The 17,473-nt window shown below is 52.0% G+C and overlaps 1 protein-coding gene and 1 pseudogene across 1 annotated transcript in view; one reads left to right on the top strand and one right to left on the bottom strand.

The window, feature by feature from the left end:
• LOC138786372 (zinc finger protein ZFP2-like) overlaps positions 1–17,473 on the top strand; it is a 147,471-nt gene that overhangs the window by 105,564 nt on the left and 24,434 nt on the right. The gene's annotated exons all lie outside the window — the stretch shown is intronic.
• LOC138786368 (zinc finger protein 585A-like) overlaps positions 1–17,473 on the bottom strand; it is a 49,562-nt pseudogene that overhangs the window by 27,467 nt on the left and 4,622 nt on the right.

The raw sequence follows: 17,473 nt of genomic DNA on the forward strand, positions 1-17,473 counted from the left end.
ACTTCTATTATTCTACAGGTTGGTCCAGGTACACAAGAACCAAAGGTCTATTACCAATATTATTATTATCATCATCACTATTATCATTATTATTACTATTATTATTGTTATTATTATTAGCGTTATTATTATTAATAATTATTATCATTGTTGTTGTTATTATTTTCCCAATAAGGGAGCCCACATGTATTACTCCTATACCAGCATGGTGTGCCAGCCATCTTACCTGCCTATCCGGTTATACCCGTGTGTCTCTAGCCTGGGTAACACTGTACGGTAATCACATGGTCTGCCGACCTTTAACCTTTTATCTACAGGTCACTAGAATATTAGGAAACATGTGATCTCCCCCATAAAATCCATTCCTGCTCACCTGGGGAGACATCTAGACTCTGCTCCTTCACTCCTCTCATACACGGGTGATCGCTCCTCAGCCGCTCTTCTTCCTCCACTTTAATATAGGTCAGATCTTCTCCCTGATATCACACAAGGTAACCGGTCAGTACAAGACAGAGGACGGGAGCAGAGATAGGACAGAGGACGGGAGGAGAGATAGGACAGAGGACGGGAGGAGAGATAGGACAGAGGACGGGAGGAGAGATAGGACAGAAGGAGAGATAGGACAGAGGACGGGAGTAGAGATAGGACAGAGGACGGGAGGAGGGATAGGACAGAGGACGGGAGGAGAGATAGGACAGAGGACGGGAGGAGAGATAGGACAGGAGGAGAGATAGGACAGAGGACGGGAGGAGAGATAGGACAGAGGACGGGAGGAGAGATAGGACAGAGGACGGGAGGAGAGATAGGACAGAGGACGGGAGAAGAGATAGGACAGAGGACGGGAGGAGAGATAGGACAGGAGGAGAGATAGGACAGAGGACGGGAGGAGAGATAGGACAGAGGACGGGAGGAGAGATAGGACAGGAGGAGAGATAGGACAGAGGACGGGAGGAGAGATAGGACAGGAGGAGAGATAGGACAGAGGACGGGAGGAGAGATAGGACAGAGGACGGGAGGAGAGATAGGACAGAGGACGGGAGGAGAGATAGGACAGAGGACGGGAGGAGAGATAGGACAGAGGACAGGAGGAGAGATAGGACAGATAGGACAGAGGACAGAGGACGGGAAGAGAGATAGGACAGAGGACGGGAGGAGAGATAGGACAGAGGACGGGAGGAGAGATAGGACAGAGGACGGGAGGAGAGATAGGACAGATAGGACAGAGGACAGAGGACGGGAGGAGAGATAGGACAGAGGACGGGAGGAGAGATAGGACAGAGGACGGGAGGAGAGATAGGACAGAGGACGGGAGGAGAGATAGGACAGAGGACGGGAGGAGAGATAGGACAGAGGACGGGAGAAGAGATAGGACAGAGGACGGGAGGAGAGATAGGACAGGAGGAGAGATAGGACAGAGGACGGGAGGAGAGATAGGACAGAGGACGGGAGGAGAGATAGGACAGAGGACGGGAGCAGAGATAGGACAGAGGACGGGAGGAGAGATAGGACAGATAGGACAGAGGACGGGAGGAGAGATAGGACAGAGGACGGGAGGAGAGATAGGACAGAGGACGGGAGGAGAGATAGGACAGAGGACGGGAGGAGAGATAGGACAGAGGACGGGAGGAGAGATAGGACAGAGGACGGGAGGAGAGATAGGACAGAGGACGGGAGGAGAGATAGGACAGAGGACGGGAGGAGAGATAGGACAGAGGACGGGAGGAGAGATAGGACAGAGGACTGGAGGAGAGATAGGAGAGAGGACGGGAGGAGAGATAGGACAGAGGACGGGAGGAGAGATAGGACAGAGGACGGGAGGACAGAGGACGGGAGGAGAGATAGGACAGAGGACGGGAGCAGAGATAGGACAGAGGACAGGAGGAGAGATAGGACAGAGGACGGGAGGACGGGAGGACAGAGGACGGGAGGAGAGATAGGACAGAGGACGGGAGGAGAGATAGGACAGAGGACGGGAGGAGAGATAGGACAGAGGACGGGAGGAGAGATAGGACAGAGGACGGGAGCAGAGATAGGACAGAGGACAGGAGGAGAGATAGGACAGGAGGAGAGATAGGACAGGAGGAGAGATAGGACAGAGGACGGGAGGAGAGATAGGACAGAGGACAGGAGGAGAGATAGGACAGGAGGAGAGATAGGACAGGAGGAGAGATAGGACAGAGGACGGGAGGAGAGATAGGACAGGAGGAGAGATAGGACAGAGGACGGGAGGAGAGATAGGACAGAGGACGGGAGGAGAGATAGGACAGGAGGAGAGATAGGACAGAGGACGGGAGGAGAGATAGGACAGAGGACAGGAGGAGAGATAGGACAGAGGACGGGAGGACGGGAGGACAGAGGACGGGAGGAGAGATAGGACAGAGGACGGGAGGAGAGATAGGACAGAGGACGGGAGGAGAGATAGGACAGAGGACGGGAGGAGAGATAGGACAGAGGACGGGAGCAGAGATAGGACAGAGGACAGGAGGAGAGATAGGAGAGAGGACAGGAGCAGAGATAGGACAGAGGACAGGAGGAGAGATAGGACAGGAGGAGAGATAGGACAGGAGGAGAGATAGGACAGAGGACGGGAGGAGAGATAGGACAGGAGGAGAGATAGGACAGAGGACGGGAGGAGAGATAGGACAGAGGACGGGAGGAGAGATAGGACAGGAGGAGAGATAGGACAGAGGACGGGAGGAGAGATAGGACAGAGGACGAGAGGAGAGATAGGACGGGAGGAGAGATAGGACAGAGGACGGGAGGAGAGATAGGACAGAGGACGGGAGGACAGATAGGACAGGAGGAGAGATGGGACAGATAGGACAGAGGACAGGAGGACAGAGCTATAAGAGATGGGACAGAGGATGGGAACAGAGATAGGACAGAGCTATAAGAGATGGGACAGAGCTATAAGAGATGGGACAGAGGATGGGAGCAGAGATAGGACAGAGCTATAAGAGATGGGACAGAGGATGGGAGCAGAGATAGGACAGAGCTATAAGAGAAGGGACAGAGGATGGGAACAGAGATAGGACAGAGCTATAAGAGATGGGACAGAGGACGGGAGCAGAGATAGGACAGAGCTATAAGAGATGGGACAGAAGACGGGAGCAGAGATAGGACAGAGCTATAAGAGATGGGACAGAGGACGGGAGCAGAGATAGGACAGAGCTATAAGAGATGGGACAGAGGTTGGGAGCAGACATAGGACAGAGCTATAAGAGATGGGACAGAGGACGGGAGCAGAGATAGGACAGAGCTATAAGAGATGGGACAGAGGACGGGAGCAGAGATAGGACAGAGCTATAAGAGATGGGACAGAGGACGGGAGCAGAGATAGGACAGAGCTATAAGAGATGGGACAGAGGACGGGAGCAGAGATAGGACAGAGCTATAAGAGATGGGACAGAGGACGGGAGCAGAGATAGGACAGAGCTATAAGAGATGGGACAGAGGACGGGAGCAGAGATAGGACAGAGCTATAAGAGATGGGACAGAGGACGGGAGCAGAGATAGGACAGAGCTATAAGAGATGGGACAGAGGACGGGAGCAGAGATAGGACAGAGCTATAAGAGATGGGACAGAGGACGGGAGCAGAGATAGGACAGAGCTATAAGAGATGGGACAGAGGACGGGAGCAGAGATAGGACAGAGCTATAAGAGATGGGACAGAGGACGGGAGCAGAGATAGGACAGAGCTATAAGAGATGGGACAGAGGACGGGAGCAGAGATAGGACAGAGCTATAAGAGATGGGACAGAGGACGGGAGCAGAGATAGGACAGAGCTATAAGAGATGGGACAGAGGACGGGAGCAGAGATAGGACAGAGCTATAAGAGATGGGACAGAGATATAAGAGATGGGACAGAGGATGGGAGCAGAGATAGGACAGAGCTATAAGAGATGGGACAGAGGATGGGAGCAGAGATAGGACAGAGCTATAAGAGATGGGACAGAGGACGGGAGCAGAGATAGGACAGAGCTATAAGAGATGGGACAGAGATATAAGAGATGGGACAGAGGATGGGAGCAGAGATAGGACAGAGCTATAAGAGATGGGACAGAGGACGGGAGCAGAGACAGGACAGAGCTCGGTGCCATCTAACCTGCTGATCCTCCAGGACGTTGTTCTTCTCCTCCGGACGGTCCTGGAGATACAATAGATTGGGGCATCTCTGGAGACCTTGTTGGAGTCGTCCATCTATAGGGAACACACAGTGATGGATACATTGTGGATGATGATCAGAAGATTGACCACATGACCCTCTAAGTATCTCCCCTCCTCACACTGCTGATTGGCCCTCATATCCGTCTCCTCCTCCTCCTCGTCTTCTTCTTCTTCATCGATAACCTCGGCCTTAATGTCCCTCAGATTCACTCTCTATATAAATGAGAAGATACATATAAGTACCGATACTTGATGGCCAGGTCTTCTTCAGTCTCCTCTACCTGCTGATCCCCCGGGACTCTGTGCTTCTCCTCCGGACAGTCCTGGGGGTACAGAGGACAGGGACACCTCTCTGCTGGATCGCTGCCTCCGTCTGTAGGTGAACACACAGGGACGGTATTAGATAACGGCCGGAGGATGTAGACCACCCATAACCTGGAACATCTCCCCTCCTTACACTGCTGATCGGCCATTACACCCGCCTCCTCTTCTTCTTCATCTATAATCTCGACTTTAATACCGATGAGATTTTCAACCTAAACAAACAATAAAAAGAGGGTAAGATGGACGCGGGCTCAGATGGTCCCGACGTGGCTGGACGTCAGCTTCACCCACCTGATGATTCTTGAAGACTTTCTCCTCCGGGACGTATGAAGGACGGGGAGACGGACGGGGACACCTCTCTGGTGGGTTTATGATACCAGCTCCGTCTGTGGGAGACACAATGACTGAGCACAAGACAGACTACAGCTCTGCCATGGTATCATGTCCAACAACGTGAGAGCGAAGGCCAAGATGGCTCCCTGGTCCACCATAGTATCTACCGAAATACACATCCCAACAACTCCGCAGATGGAGGAGAGCAGACTGCACCATGATGACTATGGGGAGGGGGCTGCAGCGTTTACCAAGGAGGACTCCCTTTTTGCATTTACCTGAAGGCAATGAATTAGCCTACATTTAGGAACTCTTCTTACCTGGGGATGTGAGGGGCGGCTGATCCTTCTTCATGGCATCCCTGTGTCCTTCTACATACTCCCACTCCTCCATGGAGAAATAGACCGCCACGTCCTGACACCTTATAGGAACCTGACACACACAATTATTACTATTATTACTACTGTATAATGTCCCAGCATTCCCAGCAGTGTCACCTCTCCAGTCACCCCCCTCCTGTATTACTGTATAATGTCCCAGCATTCCCAGCAGTGTCACCTCTCCAGTCACCCCCCCTCCTGTATTACTGTATAATGTCCCAGCAGTGTCACCTCTCCAGTCACCCCCCCCCCTCCTGTATTACTGTATAATGTCCCAGCATTCCCAGCAGTGTCACCTCTCCAGTCACCCCCCCCTCCTGTATTACTGTATAATGTCCCAGCAGTGTCACCTCTCCAGTCCCCCCCTCCTGTATTACTGTATAATGTCCCAGCATTCCCAGCAGTGTCACCTCTCCAGTCACCCCCCCCTCCTGTATTACTGTATAATGTCCCAGCATTCCCAGCAGTGTCACCTCTCCAGTTACCCCCCCTCCTGTATTACTGTATAATGTCCCAGCATTCCCAGCAGTGTCACCTCTCCAGTCATCCCCCCTCCTGTATTACTGTATAATCTCCCAGCAGTGTCACCTCTCCAGTCATCCCCCCTACTGTATTACTGTATAATGTCCCAGCAGTGTCACCTCTCCAGTCACCCCCCCCTCCTGTATTACTGTATAATGTCCCAGCATTCCCAGCAGTGTCACCTCTCCAGTCACCCCCCTCCTGTATTACTGTATAATGTCCCAGCATTCCCAGCAGTGTCACCTCTCCAGTCCCCCCCCCCCTCCTGTATTACTGTATAATGTCCCAGCATTCCCAGCAGTGTCACCTCTCCAGTCCCCCCCTCCTGTATTACTGTATAATGTCCCAGCATTCCCAGCAGTGTCACCTCTCCAGTCACCCCCCTCCTGTATTACTGTATAATGTCCCAGCAGTGTCACCTCTCCAGTCACCCCCCCTCCTGTATTACTGTATAATGTCCCAGCATTCCCAGCAGTGTCACCTCTCCAGTCACCCCCCCTCCTGTATTACTGTATAATGTCCCAGCATTCCCAGCAGTGTCACCTCTCCAGTCACCCCCCCCCCTCCTGTATTACTGTATAATGTCCCAGCAGTGTCACCTCTCCAGTCACCCCCTCCTGTATTACTGTATAATGTCCCAGCATTCCCAGCAGTGTCACCTCTCCAGTCACCCCCTCCTGTATTACTGTATAATGTCCCAGCATTCCCAGCAGTGTCACCTCTCCAGTCACCCCCCCTCCTGTATTACTGTATTATCTCCCAGCATTCCTCTCACCTCCTCAGTCAGCAGCTCCACCATCTTGTTGGTCAGTTCTAGAATCTTCTCCTTGTGTTTCCCATCATGTATCAGGGGGTGAGGGGGAGGCGATGTGATGGGGTCCCGCTCCCTGCTCCATCCTCCCGACTCCCCCGAGGTTTTCCTCACTACTGTGTAATCCTGTATATTGAGAGAGACGCTGAGGGAGAAATTCTTCATTGTTGGAAATTTGATGATCAGAATAAATCCCTGATTGATAAACCCTTCTGCAGCATCTAGTGACTATAGTCTCTAATATTACTATGCTCTTACAGTAAAGAATCTATAGAGAGCTCCATAGTCTCCCTGCTCTTTCAGTAAAGAATCTATAGAGCGCTCCTTAGTCTCCCTGCTCTTACAGTAAAGAATCTATAGAGAGCTCCATAGTCTTCCTGCTGTTACAGTAAAGAATCCTTCCTTCCTCTGGCGTCCTGATCTCTTATACAAATATTAGGAAGAGCCCGGCACTCACCAAGTAAATTATGCTTCTTTATTGTAGTGTAGCACACATATGGTACAAGAACGCGTTTCGGCCAAGCATGGGCCTCTCTCCCTATTCCTTCCTATGATGGAAGCTTAGGGATGTACCCCTAAGCTGATGAAGGCTATGCTTGGCCGAAACGCGTCCTTGTACCATATGTTTGCTACACTACAATAAAGAAGCTAAAATTATTATGTTAATTTGTTTTCCCTAAGACCCATTGGCATCACAACATATGGGGTAAATTCGCCCCTGCGAGCCCCTGGGACGAAGGAATATTTAATGAAAAAATAACAATTAAATTTTAATCCCCTCCTCCATGAGGTATAAATAGGCTCCACCTCCCCCTAGACCTCAGTCTAATTATAAAGAAACATAAAACACAGGGAGGGAGTCTTGTGATGCCAATGGGTCTTAGGGAAAACAAATTAACATAATAATTTTAGCTTCCCTTACGTCCCATTGGCATCACAACATATGGGGAATTAGCAAGCATTATCCCCAATGGGCGGGTTATTTATTACGTCCGCATTAAGAACAGATCTTGCAAAGGTTGTTCTTGACAAGAAAGAAGTATCCAGCCTGAAATATCTCACAAAGGTAGTCAAAGACGACCAGGTAGCTGCCTGGCATATGTCCTCAAGTGGCACAGCGGCACGCTCTGCCCAAGTGGAGGCCACAGCTCTAGTAGAGTGAGCCCTGGTAAATTCTGGTGGATCCAGATCAGCAGAGGAGTAACATAAGGCAATGGAGTCACAGATCCATCTGGATATTGAAGGTTTTGAAGCCTTTCTCCCCTTGTTCTTTCCTGTGAAAGGGATAAAGAAATTCTCGTCTTTACGAAAAACACCTACTCTATGTAGATAGATCTTGATAGCTCTGGATACGTCCAATAAAGAAAGATCCAAGTCTTCTTTAGATGATCCAGTAGGAGAAAATACAGGCAATACTATTGGCTGGTTGATGTTGGCAAATGAAGCCACCATAGGCAGGAATCCTGGAAGGAACCTAAGGATAACTTTGTCTTGGGAAAAAATCACGTATGGAGGTGCGGAGCCAAGGGCTTGAAGTTCTCCAACTCTCTTAGCAGAGGTAATGGCTAGTAAAAGAGAAACTTTCAATGTTAACATGAAGTCTACTTACTCCCAAGGCTTAAAGGGAGGAAGACACAGGCGTCTCAACACAAAGGATAAGTCCCATGGGTCTACCTGCTTTACCAGGTTAGGCCTAGTCTAGCCTTAACAAAATTCTTTACCTCCCAAGATCTGAAAGAAACGTGAGTTTAGGTGTGCAGAGAGGGCTGCTATCTGCACCTTGATGGAACTAGGTTTTAATCCTTTATAGAAGCCTTCCTGTAAAAACTTCAATGACTGTGGAGTAGAAAGTTTAAGTCCATCAATACTCCTGCTTGAACACCAATCTTGAAAATCTTCCAAATCCGTGCATAAGATTTATTTGTAGTGCAACTACGAGCGTGAGAAAGAGTATACTATACCTTCTCAGAAAAACTAGAGTCCAATACGGTCCTCTCAGTCTCCGAGCTGTCAAGCTGAGGCTGGAAAGATTCCTGCACAGATGTTGACCCTGGAATATTAGATCCGGATGCAGAGGTAATCTCCAAAATTCCCCTCTGCTCATATTCATGGGCAGGGTGAACCATGACCCCTTCGGCCAGAAGGGAGTTATTATTATTACTGACGACTGATCTAGACTGATCTTCGTCAAACTCTGGGAATCATGGCTATGGGAGGAAAGATATACGCCTGCTGGTATGTCCATGGTATTGTCATTGTCCACTACCGTGGCATTGTCTGCCCTGTAAAGGGAGCAGAAATTCCTCAGTTTGGCATTGCTTGCTGATGCCATGAGGTCTCTCTGAGGAAGCCCCCACCTCTGGGTTAACTGAATAAACACTCTCCTTGAGAGAGACCATTCCCCCGGTAATGTCAGGCCTCGACTCAGTCAATCCGCCAATATATTGTCGACACCCCTGATATGAATCGCAGAGAGTCTGGTTATTCTGGTTTCTGCCCAACAGAAAAATCTTCTCTACTTCCCTGAGGAGAGAAGGGGATCTGGTACCTCCCTGTTTAGGTACGCCACACAGGTCATGTCGTTCATCCGGATTCTGACTGCTCTCTGTAAAATAGGAGGAGAAAAATGAAGAAGAGCTAGGTAAATCGCTCTGAGCTCCCTCACGTTGGAGGGCAGAGCGGATTCCTGTTGACTCCAAGATCCTGCAGTCGTGATGACTGTCAGATGAGCTCCCCAACCTGTTCCTGAAGCATCTGTCGTGATGGTTATCCAGTGTGGTTCTGAAAATAAAACTCCATGTTTGACTTGTCTCCACCACATTAGAGAATGTCTTGTTTGAGTCGATAGAACATGCATCGCATCCAAGTCCTTCAGTCCTCGGTTCCATACTGTTAGTGCTTCTCTCTGAAGAAATCTCATGTGCCATAACGCCCATGGCACCGCGTCCGCAGCTGAGGCAAGGAGCCCTAGAAAGCGCATTTATGTTCTTATGGATACCTGACGAGGAGGAATTAGGAATTAAGTCTGATTTCTCTATGTTGATAAGCCAACCTAATTGTTGAAGTATGTCCTGGACATAGTTCAACTGAATTCTCAGAAGATCCTGAGTCTGAGTCATAATCAACCAATCATCCAGGTAAGGGATAACTTTATCCCCTGTAAACGGAAGCGAACCATCATGGTGACACTACCTTTGTGAAAACAAAGGGTGCGGAGGTATTCTGGATGGAATGACTTTGAATTGTAAGTGTCTTACCTTCCCCTGGATTTGGATGGCGAAGGCTCTCCTGTGAGCCTTCAGAATCGGTACATGAAGATATGCATCCGGTAGATCTATGGTGACCATAAAATCTCCCTCCTGGAGGATAGATTTTACCGATCTTATGTTCTCCATATGGAACGTCTTCTTTACGATGCACCTGTTGAGATATCGCAAATCTATAATAAGCCTCCAATTTCCGGATGGCTTCAGCACTAGTAACACTGGGGAGTAAACTCCCTGACCGATCTCTGATAGAGGAACATCCTCTAGAGCCTCAATGGAAAGGAGGTAAAGAATTTCTGTCTCTAGGACTAAGTGTCTTTCTGGCTTAAGATTTCTTGGCAGAAGAAATCTTGGAGGAGGAAGAGATGATAAATGAAGGACATAACCATTTTGAATAATATTTAACACCCAGTGATCTTTTCTTAATTCTTCCCAGGCAGGGAGAAACAAACTCAGACGTGTTCCCACTGGACAGCTTCTGCGTCAGAAGTCTGGTTTCTTGTTGGTGTCCTTATTCTGCTGCTTCCCGGAACCTCTTCTGGAATAGTTTCTTCCTCGACCTCTGTACTGGTATCTCCCTTTGCCTCGCTGAGGAGATTTTGCTCTGCGAAAGGAATCACCGCTCTTATAGGACAATGGTAGGGACTTCCCCTCCTTGTCAGACAATTCCTCCATTAATTTATCCAGCTCAGAGCCAAACAGCCTACCTGGCTGGAACTCCATATTACAGAGCTGAATTTTGGAGTTAGCATCTCCAACCCAGGGTTTTAACCATAGCGCCCTTCGGCAGTGGTTGAGAGCGTACTAGTTTTTTTACGCTAACCTGGTTCCCTGAGATGCATCATCGCAGAGGAAGTCAATGGCCATAATGACCTTTATTAAGGAGCGAAGGACCTTGTCCCTGCTAGCTCTACCTTCCAAATTTTCCTGGACCTTGGTCAGCCATCTTCTTAGGCTTCTAGAAACCTCAAAAGAAGAAATGGAGACTGCCCCTTGGGCTGCCGATGCCGTATATGATCTCTTGAGGGCTACCTCCACCCTTCTATCCATCGGATCCTTAAGATTGGATCCGTCCTCCGCAGGCAGCACAGTACATTTTGACAGTTTGGCTATGGCCAGGTCCACCTTTGGAGGCTCAATCCAGTCCTTACATTGTTCTTCCTTGAGAACATATAAGGTCTTAAACCTCTTGCTCAAACCCGGAGCCTTTTCCGGTTCCTTCCATGCCGCCTGTAACATAGACAATGAAGTCTTACCCACAGAAAAAGCCCTAGGCTTTTTTGAGGAGGACCAATCCTATCCTCTTCTATTTCCTCAGGGTGTATTTCAGCCTGCACAGCTTAGCAGAGCTTGTGAATTCTATCAGCTGTGAAATACCCCCTGAATAATTCTTTCTCATCTTCAGAAGTAGAAGAGGTTTCAGAAGAAGATGATGAGTTAACTTCATCAATCACAGTAAAACTGAAAATGACCATAATCCTACAGCCATAAAGTAATATACTCACAGGCTGGGAGTAGAGAGAGAAATACTCCGTTTGGTCTTTATCTTAGGACACGGGCGGCGATTCTCATTAGCCGCTAAAGTCTTTTGCACATAGTACTTGACCCATACAACTACATCCTGAACATCAGGCTCCTCATATGTTTAGTTCTGCATGAAGGACAGCGTACTTAGGCATTATAAATATTTTTAGGCATTCATAAATATTTTTATGAAAGAAAGGATGAATCTTATCTGGAAAAAATGATCCTCCTACGGTATCCATAGCCGTCAGGTAGTGGAGTCTCACACTCGGCACATGAAGTGCTTCCTTAGAAGGTCTTTTACCAGCAGCAGGACTGGTCTTCATTTCAGACATCTGCAAATAATCAATGTATTACAATACATATAAACCACTAGCCTGGCTAGAGTGATATCGGAAAGAGACACTAGGTGGCAGCAACACTTACTTTTAAGTATATAGAAGAGAGATCACAGCACTTTGCACTCAGATGTTTTCTATTAGATCCAAATGAGCCACAGAAAATCCTTCCAGAGGAAGACAGCCAGACCTAGAGGTAGCAACAGCTTACCTTCTGCCTTGAACACACAGCTAATCTGGCATGCAGAGAGCGTGCGCCGCTGCCGGCCCCCGGAAGTGACATGACGCTGATGCCGCAGTGCTGAGACGCACGCAGCGCCGATGCGTTCCACAGTCGAATGCGACTGGAAGAAAAGCCAGCGGCTCGGGTGACACGCAGAGTGCGTTCCAAGACGCACTAGGTAAGAAAAACTTAAAAGCTAAGACCTGCAGAAGCAAATATCAGGATACTACCTGGACACCGGCTCCAGCGGCATCCCAGCAATCATTACCTGGAGAGAAAACCTGAATGCAACAGGTTAACAAAGCATAAAAACGGAGGAGGGACAAAGTCCCCTAGGGCTAACAGCGACGAAGTAAAAAAAGACTGAGGTCTAGGGGGAGGTGGAGCCTATTTATACCTCATGGAGGAGGGGATTAAAATTTAATTGTTATTTTTTCATTAAATATTCCTTCGTCCCAGGGGCTCGCAGGGGCGAATTTACCCCATATGTTGTGATGCCAATGGGACGTAAGGGAAGCATAATTTACTTGGTGAGTGCCGGGCTCTTCCTAATATTTGAATATTTTTCTCACCTCGAGCACCACCGCCACGGAAGTGCCGTCTTCTACATATTTCTACTGATCTCTTATACAGGCCTCTCTCCCTATTCCTTTCTATGATGGATTCTATACTAATGAGGTGTCTAATAATACAATAGAGAGGATAGAAATCTATAGGGGTCACCTCTCCGGTCAGCAGGCAGATGATCTCCAGGGTGATGTCTAATAATCTTGTAGTCATCTCATTCCTGTCCTTCTCCATCCTTGGGGGGTCATTCAGGAGAAGAAGCGTCTGGAGGAGAAGAAGCGTCTGGAGGAGAAGAGGCTTGTGGAGGAGAAGAGGAGACAACCGGATCAAACGGAGGGAATAGTCCTGCCGGAAGCTTTATGTGAGGGAGGGAGGGGCCCTAAATCATACAGGGGCCGCAGCATTTGTAACATACAGATTATGGGCACATCTCCTGGCAGCCATGCTTATTGTTTCATTAACTTACAGTGAATAAAGAGACCTGCTCACATGTATGGCCCTGTCCATTGTAATGCCCTTCGCTCCCCCTCCCATCCCTGTTTCCAAATCTTGGACCTGTGCACAACTGGTATACAGAGCATAGCGACAAGACTGGGATTCAGACCAGTTCTATTACTGGGCCTCCACACCAGCCATAGTGACTGTGTAGATAGAGTCTGCCCCAGGAGGCTGTACTGGCAGAGCACTGATCTAAGCAATCTGTGTAATAGTACAGCACTGATTATATAAGCAAAAGATTACCAGGAGCCATCATGGCAGCACTACTGGAGAAAGGTTACAAGGGTCCTACCCCAAGTCCTCCTTACCATTACCAAAGACCAGTCCTCCCCCAAGTCCTCCTCCGTCATTACCAAAGACCAGTCCTCCCCCAAGTCCTACGCCGTCATTACCAGAGACCAGTCCTCCCCCGAGTCCTCCTCCGTCATTACCAAAGACCAGTCCACCCCCGAGTCCTCCCCCGTCATTACCAGAGACCAGTCCTCCCCCGCCATTACCAGAGACCAGTCCTCCCCCGAGTCCGCCTCCATCATTACCAGAGACCAGTCCTCCCCCAAATCCGCCTCCGTCATTACCAGAGACCAATCCTCCCCAGAGTCCTCCTCCGTCATTACCAGAGACCAGTTCTCCCCCGTCATTACCAAAGACCAGTCCTCCCCCGAGTCCGCCTCCTTCATTATCACAGACCAGTCCTCCCCCGAGTCTACCTCCATCATTACCAGAGACCAGTCCTCCTGCTGAGTCTGCCTCCGTCATTACCAGAGACCAGTCCTCCCCCGTCATTACCAGAGACCAGTCCTCCTCCGAGTCCGCCTCCATCATTGCCAAAGACCAGTCCTCCCCCAAGTCCTCCTCCGTCATTACCAGAGACCAGTTCTCCCCCGAGTCCTCCCCCGTCATTACCAGAGACCAGTCCTCCCCCGAGTCCGCCTCCGTCATTACCAGAGACCAGTCCTCACCCGAGTCCGCCTCCGTCATTACCAGAGACCAGTCCTCCCCCGAGTCCACCTCCGCCATTACCAGAGACCAGTCCGCCTCCATCATTACCAGAGACCAGTCCTCCCCCGAGTCCGCCTCCGTCATTACCAGAGACCAGTCCTCCCCCGAGTCCGCCTCCGTCATTACCAGAGACCAGTCCTCCCCCATGTCCGCCTCCGCCATTACCAGAGACCAGTCCTCCCTCGAGTCCGCCTCCACCATTACCAGAGACGAGTCCTCCCCTGCCATTACCAGAGACCAGTCCTCCCCCGCCATTACCAGAGAGCAGTCCTCCCCCGAGTCGGCCTCCGCCATTACCAGAGACCAGTCCTCCCCCGAGTCCGCCTCCGCCATTACCAGAGACCAGTCCTCCCCCGAGTCCGCCTCCACCATTACCAGAGACGAGTCCTCCCCTGCCATTACCAGAGAGCAGTCCTCCCCCGCCATTACCAGAGAGCAGTCCTCCCCCGAGTCGGCCTCCGCCATTACCAGAGACCAGTCCTCCCCCGAGTCCGCCTCCGCCATTACCAGAGACCAGTCCTCCCCCGGGTCCGCCTCCGTCATTACCAGAGACCAGTCCTCCCCCGGGTCCGCCTACGTCATTACCAGAGACCAGTCCTCCCCCGTCATTACCAGAGACCAGTCCTCCCCCGAGTCCACCTCCGCCATTTTCAGAGACCAGTCCTCCCCCGAGTCCGCCATTACCAGAGACCAGTCCTCCCCCAAGTCCGCTTCCGTCATTACCAGAGACCAGTCCTCCCCCGAGTCCTCCACCGTCATTACCAGAGACCAGTGCTCCCCCGAGTCCGCCTCCGCCATTACCAGAGACCAGTCCTCCCCCGAGTCCGCCTCCGTCATTACCAGAGACCAGTCCTCCGCAGTCATTACCAGAGACCAGTCCTCCCCCGAGTCCGCCTCAGCCATTACCAGAGACCAGTCCTCCCTCGAGTCCGCCTCCGTCATTACCAGAGACCAGTCCTCCCCCGAGTCCGCCTCCGTCATTACCAGAGACCAGTCCTCCCCCGAGTCCTCCCCCGTCATTACCAGAGACCAGTGCTCCCCTGAGTCCGCCTCCATCATTACCAGAGACCAGTCCTCCCCCGAGTCCGCCTCCGTCATTACCAGAGACCAGTCCTCCGCCGTCATTACCAGAGACCAGTCCTCCCCCGAGTCCGCCTCAGCCATTACCAGAGACCAGTCCTCCCTCGAGTCCGCCTCCGTCATTACCAGAGACCAGTCCTCCTCCGAGTCCGCCTCCATCATTGCCAAAGACCAGTCCTCCCCCAAGTCCTCCTCCGTCATTACCAGAGACCAGTTCTCCCCCGAGTCCTCCCCCGTCATTACCAGAGACCAGTCCTCCCCCGAGTCCGCCTCCGTCATTACCAGAGACCAGTCCTCACCCGAGTCCGCCTCCGTCATTACCAGAGACCAGTCCTCCCCCGAGTCCACCTCCGCCATTACCAGAGACCAGTCCGCCTCCATCATTACCAGAGACCAGTCCTCCCCCGAGTCGGCCTCCGCCATTACCAGAGACCAGTCCTCCCCCGAGTCCGCCTCCGTCATTACCAGAGACCAGTCCTCCCCCATGTCCGCCTCCGCCATTACCAGAGACCAGTCCTCCCTCGAGTCCGCCTCCACCATTACCAGAGACGAGTCCTCCCCTGCCATTACCAGAGAGCAGTCCTCCCCCGCCATTACCAGAGAGCAGTCCTCCCCCGAGTCGGCCTCCGCCATTACCAGAGACCAGTCCTCCCCCGAGTCCGCCTCCGTCATTACCAGAGACCAGTCCTCCCTCGAGTCCGCCTCCACCATTACCAGAGACGAGTCCTCCCCTGCCATTACCAGAGAGCAGTCCTCCCCCGCCATTACCAGAGAGCAGTCCTCCCCCGAGTCGGCCTCCGCCATTACCAGAGACCAGTCCTCCCCCGAGTCCGCCTCCGCCATTACCAGAGACCAGTCCTCCCCCGGGTCCGCCTCCGTCATTACCAGAGACCAGTCCTCCCCCGGGTCCGCCTACGTCATTACCAGAGACCAGTCCTCCCCCGTCATTACCAGAGACCAGTCCTCCCCCGAGTCCACCTCCGCCATTTTCAGAGACCAGTCCTCCCCCGAGTCCGCCATTACCAGAGACCAGTCCTCCCCCAAGTCCGCTTCCGTCATTACCAGAGACCAGTCCTCCCCCGAGTCCTCCCCCGTCATTACCAGAGACCAGTGCTCCCCTGAGTCCGCCTCCATCATTACCAGAGACCAGTCCTCCCCCGAGTCCGCCTCCATCATTACCAGAGACCAGTCCTCCGCCGTCATTACCAGAGACCAGTCCTCCCCCGAGTCCGCCTCAGCCATTACCAGAGACCAGTCCTCCCTCGAGTCCGCCTCCGTCATTACCAGAGACCAGTCCTCCCCCGAGTCCGCCTCCGTCAATACCAGAGACCAATCCTCCCCCGAGTCCGCCTCCGTCATTACCAGAGACCAGTCCTCCCTCGAGTCCGCCTCCGTCATTAGCAGAGACCAGTCATCCGCCGTCATTACCAGAGACAAGTCCTCCCCGAGTCCGCCTCAGCCATTACCAGAGACCAGTCCTCCCCCGAGTCCGCCTCCGTCAATACCAGAGACCAATCCTCCCCCGAGTCCGCCTCCGTCATTACCAGAGACCAGTCCTCCCCCGAGTCCGCCTCCGTCATTACCAGAGACCAATCCTCCCCAGAGTCCTCCCCCGAGTCCTCCTCCGTCATTACCAGAGACCAGTCCTCCCCCGAGTCCACCCCCGTCATTACCAGAGACCAGTCCTCCCCCGAGTCCGCCTTCGTCATTACCAGAGACCAGTCCTCCTGAGTCCGCCTCCATCATTACCAGAGATCAGTGCTCCCCCAAGTCCGCCTCCGCCATTACCAGAGACCAGTCCTCCCCCGAGTCCGCCTCCGCCATTACCAGAGACCGGTCCTCCCCCGAGTCCGCCATTACCAGAGACCAGTCCTCCCCCGAGTCCACCTTCCGCCATTACCAGAGACCAGTCCTCCCCCGAGTCAACCTCCGTCATTACCAGAGACCAGTCCTCCCCCGAGTCAACCTCCGTCATTACCAGAGACCAGTGCTCCCCTGAGTCCGCCTCCGTCATTACCAGAGACCAGTGCTCCCCCGAGTCCGCCTCCATCATTACCAGAGACCAGTCCTCCCCCGAGTCCGCCTCCGTCATTACCAGAGACCAGTCCTCCGCCGTCATTACCAGAGACCAGTCCTCCCCCGAGTCCGCCTTCGTCATTACCAGAGACCAGTCCTCCTGAGTCCGCCTCCATCATTACCAGAGATCAGTGCTCCCCCAAGTCCGCCTCCGCCATTACCAGAGACCAGTCCTCCCCCGAGTCCGCCTCCGCCATTACCAGAGACCGGTCCTCCCCCGAGTCCGCCATTACCAGAGACCAGTCCTCCCCCGAGTCCACCTTCCGCCATTACCAGAGACCAGTCCTCCCCCGAGTCAACCTCCGTTATTACCAGAGACCAGTCCTCCCCCGAGTCAACCTCCGTCATTACCAGAGACCAGTG

Source organism: Dendropsophus ebraccatus, chromosome 3 (assembly GCF_027789765.1).
Source record: "Dendropsophus ebraccatus isolate aDenEbr1 chromosome 3, aDenEbr1.pat, whole genome shotgun sequence".
Lineage (NCBI taxonomy): Eukaryota > Metazoa > Chordata > Amphibia > Anura > Hylidae > Dendropsophus > Dendropsophus ebraccatus.